The sequence below is a fragment of the Sorex fumeus genome, unplaced genomic scaffold (assembly GCF_029834395.1).
Source record: "Sorex fumeus unplaced genomic scaffold, SorFum_2.1 ptg000037l, whole genome shotgun sequence".
NCBI lineage: Eukaryota > Metazoa > Chordata > Mammalia > Eulipotyphla > Soricidae > Sorex > Sorex fumeus.
In genome coordinates this window covers 52891183-52903782 of record NW_026606094.1, presented here as the reverse complement: position 1 = coordinate 52903782, position 12600 = coordinate 52891183, and positions in this window count along the sequence as shown.

Below are 12600 nucleotides of genomic sequence, written 5' to 3'. Positions count from 1 at the left end.
GTGATTCCCCCGCACCACATGGTCCCGAGCACTGCTAAGAATAACCTCCAAGCAAAGAGCCAGGAGTATGGCATAAGACTGGCTTCATGTGCTTCCACATGAAAAACACTGAACTGGAATCAAGCCATGTACCATTACTCTTCACTCTAGACCCTTAATAGTTCAGTTTTCCCCTCTTGGAGAGTTAGGAGAATCCTCATCAGAGAAATAGTCCATGAATCAAACACAAGTCTTTTACTTAGGAGACTCTCATTGTTGCATCAGCGCATTTGTTTCTATAGACCTCCTGATTTCAGGTGCAGTCACTCTAAAAAAGGAGGAACTGGTCTTCCCTGATCTCCTGCAAGGAGTAGGGCAGTATCTATATCCATCTCTCTTCTGAGATAGTTCTACTGCTCTCCAAATGTGTACCTCTAACCCAGCTAGTCATAGGGAAACAGAACTTGTAAATTACAACACACAAACCATGAGCAAAATACACATCAACAGATGCTGACTAGCTGCAGAGCAAGAGGATGTGTAGATACAGTGGTTTGTTTTTCAAGAGAAGCTCATGGCTCCTTTTATGTTTTATGGACACCAAGAGCTGAGATTTCCCAAATATTCTGTCTGCTGTGAGTGAAAAAATAAATGTAAACTTTGATAAACCAAAGAAAAAGCCACATTTCCCAAGTAAACTTAGAATGTTTTGAAGTTCAAAATAAGTTTTCTGTTATCAATGTTTTGGGAAATAATATTAACTCTTGATTTTATTTTTTCAAAAGTTAATTTGGCTCCAACTTTGTCAGTGTCTAAATTGTCAATTATTTCTCTAGCATTTTACTGTCTTTAGTATTCCAAATGATAACATTTCTATCACTGCAATGCCATTATATAGTATCTTTGAAAATATGATTCTTGGGAAAAGTCATATAATGAAGCCACAATAATTCTAAAGTGAAATGAAATTCCCCCTAAATTTTGGCCTCTTCTCTCATATAGTTATTTTTCCCCCATGAGATTTCACAACTTTTCAATAAAACTCTCCTTTCTACAGACTGCTTCATTTATATTTGCAGTTCATTCGTGATTTGTTTCTAGATTCTTCAATTCAGCAGTAAAAAGTTTCAAGTCTTGAGGCAGGGGTGTGGCTAATGTGGTAGAGCACATGCCTGGCACATGTGAAGCTGTGGGTTCCCCTCCCAACACCCTGACCACCAGCACCAACAGCTAAGGCCCCTGAGCACTGCAGTAACTTCAACCAAGTTTCAGTTCTAGCTCATCCAACTTTGGATTCTAGCTTTAGCCCCTCAACTACCTCCTTTAAGGCCTTCTGAGGATAGTCATGTCCTGCAAGCTTTGAGTTTCCTTCACCAGATGCAACTTTTGGGAGTTACTTCAGCTAATGTTGATAGCTGATTTTTTTCTTATAAACTTATAATACCTTATAAGCTTATTTGTGAGTAAAATGTTTTAATGAAAACAAAAGCTGAGATTAAGAAAACATTCCATAGAGATGCAACTATTTTGAATAAAGAGTTGATTTAATATCGATTTTGTACCGGAATATCCCTGATATCCATACATATAGTAGCAATGCTGCCAATAACTATTTTGTTTCGTAAAGACTCTCTAATTCCCCAGTCCAGTCTGTCAGAAGCTCTCTGGCACTTGGAGTTGTGATAAATTACTTTGTTCACACATAAAATTTCCCTTTATAAAAAAAGTTTGTGTGCATTTTTATTTTTATCCCTGACACCCTATATGATCCCCTGAACCCACCAGGAGTGATTCCTGGGAATAGCGATAGAAGTAAGCCCTGAGCATTACTAGATGTGGCCCCACCCCCTCAAAAAATGGTGAAAATTAGACCAGTGTGTACCTCCAAACCAAATTGCATAAAAACTCAAATTATGGAGCCACCAGGTAGGGTGGGCATCTGGAGTGAAGGAGAATAAAGCTGAAAAGAACATGAATATAGAACAGACTTGTAGATGCATTTCCTAACTCACAGAGGCAACCAAGAATCACTCCAGCTACAAAGAGGCAGTCCATAGGCCGTAAGAGTGTCTCTGTGGGAGAGACACCAGGAACCCTAAGGGCAGAGGGGAGGCCTTATTGATGTCAGGAAGGATGAGTGAATTTTCATGAGAAGTCATGGACTTAGTTCCATTAAAGCCAGACTTCATTGGTGCCCTGAAACTTAAACTCTAAGGAGTGTAGCATTCTTTCTGGAGGAAATTAGTGTCACAAAAAAGAATCCAATTCTGACAGTTGGAGGAGTCTCATATAGAAGCCTTTTGGAGTGAAATTTCCCAGCCAGCCCATGAGCTGTCCATATATTCCCTCCATGAGTATAGAGGGCAGTTAAGGATTTTGAGACACTTGAGGAAATTCATTATGAGATAAAGAGGAAGGGATGAATATTTGGGAACAGAGTGGGAATAAAGAGACACGGGAACATAATCTGGCTACTTGGAACTATGGTCACAAGAGAGGAAGTCTGAGTTATCCAGAGTAGGACATGGCAGGATAGAGATAAAGTTCTCTTAGATGAAGAGGGGAGTTTGGAGAGATGGCAACTTCATGCAAGATCAGCATCAGATGAGGACAGAGCAGCAATTAAACAAGCTATTAAACAGCAACTAAGCAACTTAAGAAGGTGCAGAAAGCAGGTCCTAGAAGGATATATGCTGACAGAAAAAGAAAATTTGATTTATATAATGGAGGAAGAACTGATGGTTTTGGTCATACCTGGAGAAAGGCATTAGGGATACAAAAAAAAATGTTTTTGAGAGTCACAGAGATAGGGAATGGGTTAAAGAACATATTTGTCTGTGTCCTGGCCGGTTCTATCCTCAGCACCACATGGACCCCTAAGTATCACTGGGGCATAGCCTTGGAGGCCCCAAGCACCAATGAAGTCCTCTGAGCATAACTGCGGTGGCCCAGGCAATCTCCAGCACTGACAGAGCAGAACTGGATCTATGGTACTGAGCCACAGGTTTGGTTGGAGAAGGCTCCTCCCTCCCTGCAAATGTCTTTGAAAACCATCAACTCAATAGAAAAATGGGCAAAGATATGAGTAGGTGCTTCCAGAGAGATTATATAGAGGGCAAATAAGCACACTTAAAAAATGGTTTAATATCATTAGTCACTGAGGAATTTTAAATTAAAACCACAATAACTGTTTGGCAACAAGCAAAATGAACAATAACAAAAAAGAACAAACAGAAACTACCCAACCCTGGAGAGAATATAGAATGGTAGCTAACTGATATTGCTGGTGGAATGTAAAATGATATTTGATGAGCAGTTTGGTTGCATCTCTTAAAGCAAAACATATACTACGGCAGAGCAATCCCACTCATCTTTTATTCAGTTCTCAAAAGATCTAGTCACAAATGTTTATTGCAATTTCATTCATCATCACCAACATGTAGAAAACATTCAACTGTCTCAACTGGTGTATGGATGAACATACTAATACATCCTTACAATGAACTCTACTCCATAATGAAAAAGAAAAACTCCCTGAAACATAAAACAATAGAGGTGAACTCTTAGTGGAAAAAGCCTCATTCAAAAAAGCTGTATATAGAACCATTCCTTCTGTACATTATGAAGAAGGAAAAATTATAGACCTGTTGAGATAGATTAGTGATTTTCAGGGTTTTGGAATGGGGAGGTGGCACTGACTTTTTGAGTACCAAAGGACACGGGGCAGTTTTGGGATGTGACAAAAGTCATTCTTATCATAATTGTGGTGACAGCACTAGAACACTTGGTTAGGTACAGACAAACCCAAGAGAAAATGAGGCAGACTTTGTCTAGGAATATTGGGAAAGGGGAGCAGAAATAGTATTAATAGAGCCAGTGTAATGGAATCTTGTAATTACTAACTTGTATTCTAATGTATAAATATGCCAGAGTTTATCATCTACTTAACAGTTGAGGGATATTTGGGCCACTGTGAATAAACTCTTCACATCTGTGTGTCTATTAAAGATTTGAGCAGAAAAGCCAGGTACTAAGTATCTTAAATGCAAATTTGATCATGCTATTCCCCTGATTGAAATTCTTCACTGGTTCCTTATTGCCTACAGAAGTGATTCTCTACCATGACTGAGTAATAGAATCACCTGAGGACTTTTCAAGCTGCTGGCTACTCAGCCCACCCCCACAGAATCGGATTAATAGATAATTGTTTAGGCTTCATGTCAGTGATTTTTCCTTTTTTTTTTTTTTGAAGATTTTCATGTAATTCAGTTTTGTAGGCTTAAATCTTTTTTAATTGAAATATAATTCATATACCATTTTTTGTACATTTCATTAATTTTGGTAAAATTGTGGGAAGAATACATTTAGCACAGAATCTGTCATTTTAAACTGTATAATTCAGTAGCATTAATTACATTTACAATACTATGCAGCCACCATCACCACTATTTCCTCATTCTCTCCTTTGATTTTAACAAATATCACAGTCTATTAAATCTAAGTGCAGAGCAAATACCTCAAATTCTTTCACACAAAAAAATCCTCACCTCTCTTCCCTGACACTGCTCCTATTACTTTCTGCCATGCCTCCCCTTAGACCCAGCCATACTTATCATCTTTTATCTCTGAAAATTACCTTTGCATATTTCATTTTACCTTTCTGAAACACTAATCCTACCACTTCTGACAAAATCATGTTTTCAAAGTCAGACACATGTACTTATTTTTATACAGCATTTTTCCTTGGCTTTTTTTTTTTGGCCTGCTTCCCTTTGAGCTTTAACCTCAAATAGCTCCCTTAACCATGAGAGTTCTTTATATCTATCATTTCTGCCCCTCGCCCCACACCACTGCCCCCACCTACATTCAAATGGCAAAGCTGCAAAGTGAACAAATGAATTGAGAAGTAAACTTCGGTTGGTGCAAGCATTGGGATTTCAAGGATTATTGTTTTCACAGCATAGTCTAATAGACTAGCCTAATTAATTTGTTCACCTCTTTTTTAAGAGTTTACCCTTGTGTATATTTCTTTTTAAAAATTTTTTTAATGAATTTTTTTTTGGCTTTTCGGGTCACACCCGTTGATGATCAAGGGTTTACGTCTGGCTTTGCACTCAGGAATTACTCCTGGCAGTGCTCAGAAACCCTGTAGGATGCAAGGTTAATATCCTAATGGCTCTACTACCACTCTGGTCCCTTGTTTACCATTTTTAGCAATTATTCTTTTGTAAGTTAAAGGAGAAAATGTAACTTTGTAGGAGTCTGGGTTTTAAGGGGAAGGAAAACTAGATTTTATGGGTTTTGGGTGGTGTTGTTTGCAGGACAGGCACTCCTGGAGGTGCCCATGGTTTACTCCTGCTCTGTTCTCAGAAGTTACTCCTAGCAGTTTGTGTGGACCCTACAAGGTGCAGGGAGCCAACTGCATGTGCCAGGCAAATGCCTTATTTCCTGTTCTATCAATCTTTTCCATCTGAGGTAGCAGTGCCCAGGAAATATGCAGTTGGGATGGCAAGATAGTGTGCAGAAGTTGTTTGCCAAAAGGGAAATAATGGAAAACAGAACCAATAAATTGGCCAGTCTAGTATCACAGAAAAGTGAGAGCCTACCGAAGTACAGCCCATGACTATTTCTGACTTCTGGGACCAGACATGATGAAATGTAAAACTTTAAATTTCAAATTAAAAATTTCCAAAAACTATGCAGCCCTAAGTCAAACAAAAGGAGAATCTGCACAGACATTTAAAATAATTTTAGTAACAAGATACATTTTTAAAGACCCTGTTCTGTCCTTTTGTTAGCATTATCAGGAAGGTGTCTTGGTTCAACAGTGCTCTGGAGTTTGAAATGTGTTCTCCTTTATGATCTGCAGCTCTGATTAGTTCTAATTTTATTAAGTGAAAAATGCAAATATGAGAGATTCTGCATAATTTCTCTTTCGATATCACCACTATTAAAATTTTTTTCTATTCTTTTTTTTTTCCTTTTTTTTTTTTTGGGTCACACCTGGTGTTGCACAGGGGTTACTCCTGGCTCTGCACTCAGGAGTTACTCCTGGCGGTGCTCAGGGGACCATATGGGATGCTGGGAATCGAACCCGGGTCGGCTGCTTGCAAGGCAAACACCCTACCCGCTGTGCTATCTCTCCAGCCCCCACTATTAAAATTTTTGAATAACTATTTTCTTTACAAGTTCACATACATAAACATATGGTCTAAATGGGAAGGTGTAATGGTGGTGGGATTAGTGTTGGACTATCGAATGCCTGTAATAAATCATCATGGACAACTCTGTAAATCAGTGCAATATAAAGTGTAAGGAGAAAATTGGAAAAATAAATACATTTTAAAAATATGGTCTAAGATTCACTAGGAAGAACAAACAGTTGTTAATATCTTATTAGACAACCATATTAACCATATTATTAGACTACCATATTAACCTAGAGGTTTTCTCACATAATTAAAAAAGCAAAACAAAATGTTCACAACAAAGAAAAACATAAGTATAAACATATCTGACCAGAAATAAACATTGAATATCACAGTCTGGGATCGGTTTTAGGATAATTTTTTGAAAGAGAGATAGAGAAAAAAAACTAAATAATCCAAACACGAGAAAACTTTAATTGTTGAATCTAATTCATGGATTCCTAGGGATTTAGCAGATACACTTGTATCTGCTGCAAATATTACTAGTAAAATAAAGCGGGATCATAACCTCAGAGATTCAAAGTACTTTCAAACATATGCATTAAATTAAATATATCACATAAAGAATGGTTTCCTAGTTACACAATTTCATTGTGTCATGTCAAAAGATAATAGTGATATGTTGCAAATAACATGTCTGTTTCCTTCTTCAGAGATCCTTCATGTTATTTTGTCATAAAACATCAAATGGCCATGAACTCTTTCTGATTATCAGGTGTTAAACTGCTTTTCTCTTTGCCTTGAATATCATAAGGGTTAATATCTCTTTAGTACAAAGGACAAGGCATTTGCCTTACATGCACCCTACCTGGATTCAATTCCCAGCACCCCACATGGTCCCTTGAGCACACCACGAGTAATTCTTTTTTTTTTTCTTTTTGGGTCATACCTGGCGATGCACAAGGGTTACTCCTGGTTCTGCACTCAGGAATCACTCCTGGTGGTGCTCAGGGGACCATATGGGATGCTGGAATCGAACCTGGGTTGGCCGTGTGCAAGGCAAACGCCCTACCCGCTGTGCTACTGCTCCAGCCCCAACAGGAGTAATTCTTGAGTGCAGACCCAGGAGTCACCCCTGAGCATAGTCAGGTATGTCCCCAAAACAAAACAAAAAGCAGTAATAATTTTGTGTCACCTCTAGGATTGGGTACACTATCAAACATGATAAAGATTGGAACTGACAAGCCTCAAGGAGAACCCTATTTTCTGCTACTTTGTACCAACAAGGAAGGTTATAATATTCAGACCTATATATAAAACATCTATTCAATTTTCTATTGTTTTCTGGAAACTATCTACTGAGTATTTGTAGCTTAAAACATGAAAATCACTATGAAAATAGTGATTGTTTTATATCCATGACAGTAACAATAAAGGTAGAGTTTATCTTATTTTTAGAGTGAAATATTTAGCCTGCTATTGGTGTAAATGAAAGACGTAAAATAAGAGACAAAAGGGAAGTTTTAAAACATTTATGTGATGTTGGCTGTGTCATTATGAGTCTAATGACATCAAGTGCATACAAGAATACATAGGTGTCACGCTGGGAAACCAATGATCTAATTCTCATCTTTACTGCAGGCAAAGGATATCTCATTAAAGCAATAAATTTCAAGAGGCTGTTCTCAAATTTAAAACCCTTAAGGAAAATGGTTTACATGGTTCAACAGTTTTACAGAGTTGTTCGTACTTGGCTTTGCAACAAGTAAATTAATACTTTTCCTAAAACAAATCACAACAATGCCACAGTTGCATGTGTTTCATGCTGCTGTCATTAGCACTTAACTTCCTTTCTAGAGAACAAAATCCATAGACACCACATTCAATTCACTATAGGGAGACATTTATACACATGCTATGATTGCTCAAGGAGTCTGAAATGGAGATGAAATTTGCTTATTCATAGATATGCAAAATTTGTTTTCTTGAGGTGATGCGAAATGGAGTGTGTTTCTAATCAACCTTCACTATTCAGTGAGAATCTTATTTAGTTACTATCAGAAGGAATAAGTTGCTGCAGTCCCATGTGGTATTAGGACCCAACCAACAGAAACGTGCACTGGCCTGAGGGACTTAAGACACTGGGGAAAATGCCAGAGCAATTAACTGAACTTTGTTCTTCTTTCTCAGTGGAATTTGGAATAAATTATTTATAGTCATATGAGAGATGCCCTTGTAGGAAAGATTCTCGTTTTTTCCCCCCCACATATAATTCAATTTAAAGAGCAACAGTTTGCTGAATCTGAAAAACAAGACAAATTATGATGGATGTTAAGAAAAATACAGGGATAGCAAATGCTGAGCTTATATGAACGCATACGAAGCTTATATGAAAACCATTTAGTGACTACTGTATGTATGTGTGTGTACAAAATATACACTTAGTTTGGAAATTTTTATGTTACAAAAAATATTAGAGAAGCAAAATTTCCTAGATTCATCTCATTTCTACTCAGATGATTAAAAAGCAAAAATGCAAAACTTTAATAAGTGGAGAACATATGCACTATTTGGTATGTACAGATACGAGATTCAAAGTTCACAGTTGAAATGCAAAGCAGTTTATAGACACTTAACGTTGTAGCAACTGGGCAGATATCTTGCTTTCCCCCTCATTTAAGCTTTCTAATCTCAAGGGAAATTAATAGTTTATAATTATGCTTTTAGATGTAGTTATGATTTTAAAAGTTTTAAGTGGGTTTAAATGTAATTTCAACTGCAAAAGTCATTCAAAAAATCATTAAATAGAATCATTGACAATTTAACATTAAATGCTTTTACGTAAGTCATTACTGTATTTGTTTAGGGGAAGAGTGAATGCTGTCACATAATTACCATGAATGATGTGGTGAGATGTCCTACATTTGGGAAATTATATAGAGGCCAGCACACTTATATCACAACAATTTGCCTGCATTTCATTACATTAATATTTTTAAAAATGCATTTACTATTTTAAATTTCTTTCAACTTTTCACTAATCTTTTGAATTATTACCTCTAAATTTTATCCTATTATTATTTATTATTGACACTAAATACACTTTCTCTGGAAAAAAACATTAAACACTAATTTTGAGAACCACATTCCTCAGGATCGTGACAAATGTTTCTGAAAAGAATAACCATAATTTTTACTTCAAAAGAGAAAAAATGCTACCAGGTTTGGGCTTGTGTAAATATTACGAATAAAGTTATAAAAATATTTATATACAACTTTTTACAAGAATATGGCTGGAGCAATAGCACAGCGGTAGGGCATTTGCCTTGCATGTGGCCGGCCTCACCGAGCCGGCTTTGATTCTTCCGCCCCTCTTGGAGAGCCCGGCAAGTCACCAAAAGTATCTTGCCTGCAAGGCAAAGCCTGGCAAGCTACCTGTGACGTATTCAATATGCCAAACACAGTAATAACAAATCTCACAATGGAGACATTACTGGGCCTGCTCGAGAAAATCGATGAACAATGGGAGGACAGTGCTACAGTGCTACATATTAAGTCACAAAATTCTGGAATTTTATACTTAGAGCATTTTAATTCAGACTAGTGATATTTCAAGTACTTAAGAGCCACAAGTGCCTGCTTTCTGGAAAACTAATTTTTTTTTTTTTTTACTTTTTGGGTTACACCTGGCAATGCACAGGGGTTACTCCTGCACTCAGGAATTACTCCTGGCAGTGCTCAGGGGATTATGTGGGATGTAGGGAATCGAACCCGGGTTGGCTGTGTGCAAGGCAAACACCCTATCTGTTGTGTTATCGCTTCAGCCCCAGAAAACAAATTAATGTCAAAAATTTGATTTAGTTATAAACATTCAATGGCAACTTATTGTGATTTTAATGTATATTTTCCTGACAACAATGATTGAACATAGGTCTGCATGTCATATATTTATAAGCTATAAGAAATATAGTTTAATAATTAATATGGAATAATTCAACTGAGAATATGGAAATTATGTAGGAATCATAAAATTTAAATGGAAATTTTCTTTTGTATTTTAATATTACACCTAGTATGGCTAGGAAATGAGTTAAGTAATGGGACTATAAACAAAATAGGAACATATAATTATGCAGTGTTTTCTCTCTAAAAATTCATCTTTTTAGATCATATCCCAATTATTGTTTATAAAGATGCTATATTAAATAATCTATATTACCACAGGTATTTTCACTGGGTCTAGCCCTATTGTCTCTTAAATGTAAAGAGAATTGTTATAAAGGAAGCATTTGGATTTACTCAAATGTATTATGGATTAAATGTGTCCCCTCCACCCTACCTCCTGAATTCACATGTTGAAGCTCTAATACAGACAGACAGATAGACAGACAGACAGACAGACACACACACACACACACACACACACACAGTGAAGAGACAGAGAGACAGACATTACAGTTGTATTGGGAATAAAGATTTGGGACTAAATGAGGTCAAAGGTTGACCCTGATCTAGTAGAATTAGCATCTTCAAAAACAGACACCAGAAAATTCACTTGCTCTCTTTCAACATACAGAGGAAGGATAATGTGAAGATAAGCAAGGTGGTAATATATAAACCAGATGAGTACTCTCCAGAAACTGAAACCTGTAGGATCTTCTCTGGACTTTGTTTTGCTATGACAGGGGAGCTAATACAAGATATAATATATCCTGAAAGAAGATTTATTTACATTATAGTGGCCCCAGCACCAGTGCTCACATAGTCTAGGGCCACTCCTGGCAATGTCTGGACTGGCAGTGCAAACGTTACGGATCGATGTTAGAGGCCCCAGGGACAAATTGGAGAAGGGCTGGCTCTCTGGGTCAGTGCTTAGAGAAGGGGAGAGGGAAGGAATTTGAACTTGCACTACATGCGCTAAGGTGTGGTATGCATTCTACAGCTTGTCACTTAGCTATCTCTTGACCAAACATTTTTGGGGGGAGAGATGGGGGTGACCTCAGCAGTGTTTAGGGACTACACCAGACTTGTTGTATGGAGGTGACTGCTAGTGGTACCTGTGGGAATCATGTGGTGCCAGGAATTGAACCTTGATCTTCTACAATACAGTTTCATTCAAATAAAACACGGGTATACTGAAGGTTTCCTTAGCTAATGTAATATTTGAGGTGACATATAAAAAACATATCCAACATGAATAAAATCAAGTGATTACATCAGAGTTATCTAATATGGGAAATATGGTGTCTTTACAATAAGATTTGTATTATAGATTTATAGTATGACTACAAAACAAAAAATTGAAATAGATCATAAAAATTTTTCCCTAAAGGAAACTTAACAGCATTCCTATATTACTAAGTGTCTTAAATCAAGGGGTATATAGATATATAAAGATAAGCTAGGGATTTAAGTGGTTAAAGTGCCACTTAAATATATTTGCAACGTCTGCTTTAGTCCCGAAGTATTGCTAAGGTCCCCCCCCCATATATATGAGAGGCTTTATGCTTTTAGGGTAACTGTGTGCCACTATCCCTCTCATACATGACAATCTACAATCTAGAAGTAAAACTATCAAGAGATGCAATGGCAGCACACTAATAGCTGAATAAACAATTTACAAAAAACTTGGCCTTAAACCAAAAACCAAACAAAAGGGGCCAGGAAGATGATAAAGAGAATAAGATGCTTGTCTTGCAAGCAGCGGTCCCAGATTGATCCCCACATATGGTTCCCTGAGCACAGAACCAGGAGCAATCCTGAGCACCATGAGGTGTGCTCTAAAATCAAACCAAAAATTTGGTCATAATATTCTTGAGAAACTAGAGAATCACTCAAGTGCTGCTATACTTGTTCCATGATCTCAGTATATATACATACATATATGATAAAGCAGGCCAAATAGAATGGTAGTGGGTTTTGTTTCACTTTTTTTACTTTAAATGATTAAAGTGTTGTTCAGAAATTGGCAAAGAAAAGTAGCAGATGGTAAATGAGATGCTAACAGAAAAAATTTGGGTGAAAAATAGTAAATTGAGAGAACAGTATTAAATAGACATTACATATTAAGCATGATTTTGTAGTAAGATTATTTCAGGTTGAAGTCTTTGACCATACACAATTGTTAATTTGTTTCACCTTGGTTCACTTATTTTCCGTCTCAGATCGATCACTGGTAAATAAGAAAATAGTAATTATGTTAATAACAGCATATAACACATTACACATTTAACACAGATCTGTAACATAATGCTAGTCATGAATTAACCATGTATTATCACTTCTTTTTTCAAATGTAACAATATAAATGTAATTCCAACCCTTGTGAAAACTGGCATTTTGAAACAGACTACGGTCTATTTCAAAAATAATAAAATATGGGATGGGGGTAAACAAATTCATTTTTATTTGCTCATACTACAGGCCATCCACAGACTCTAATCTGCCTCCCCAAGATTTTCTTTAGTTTAAA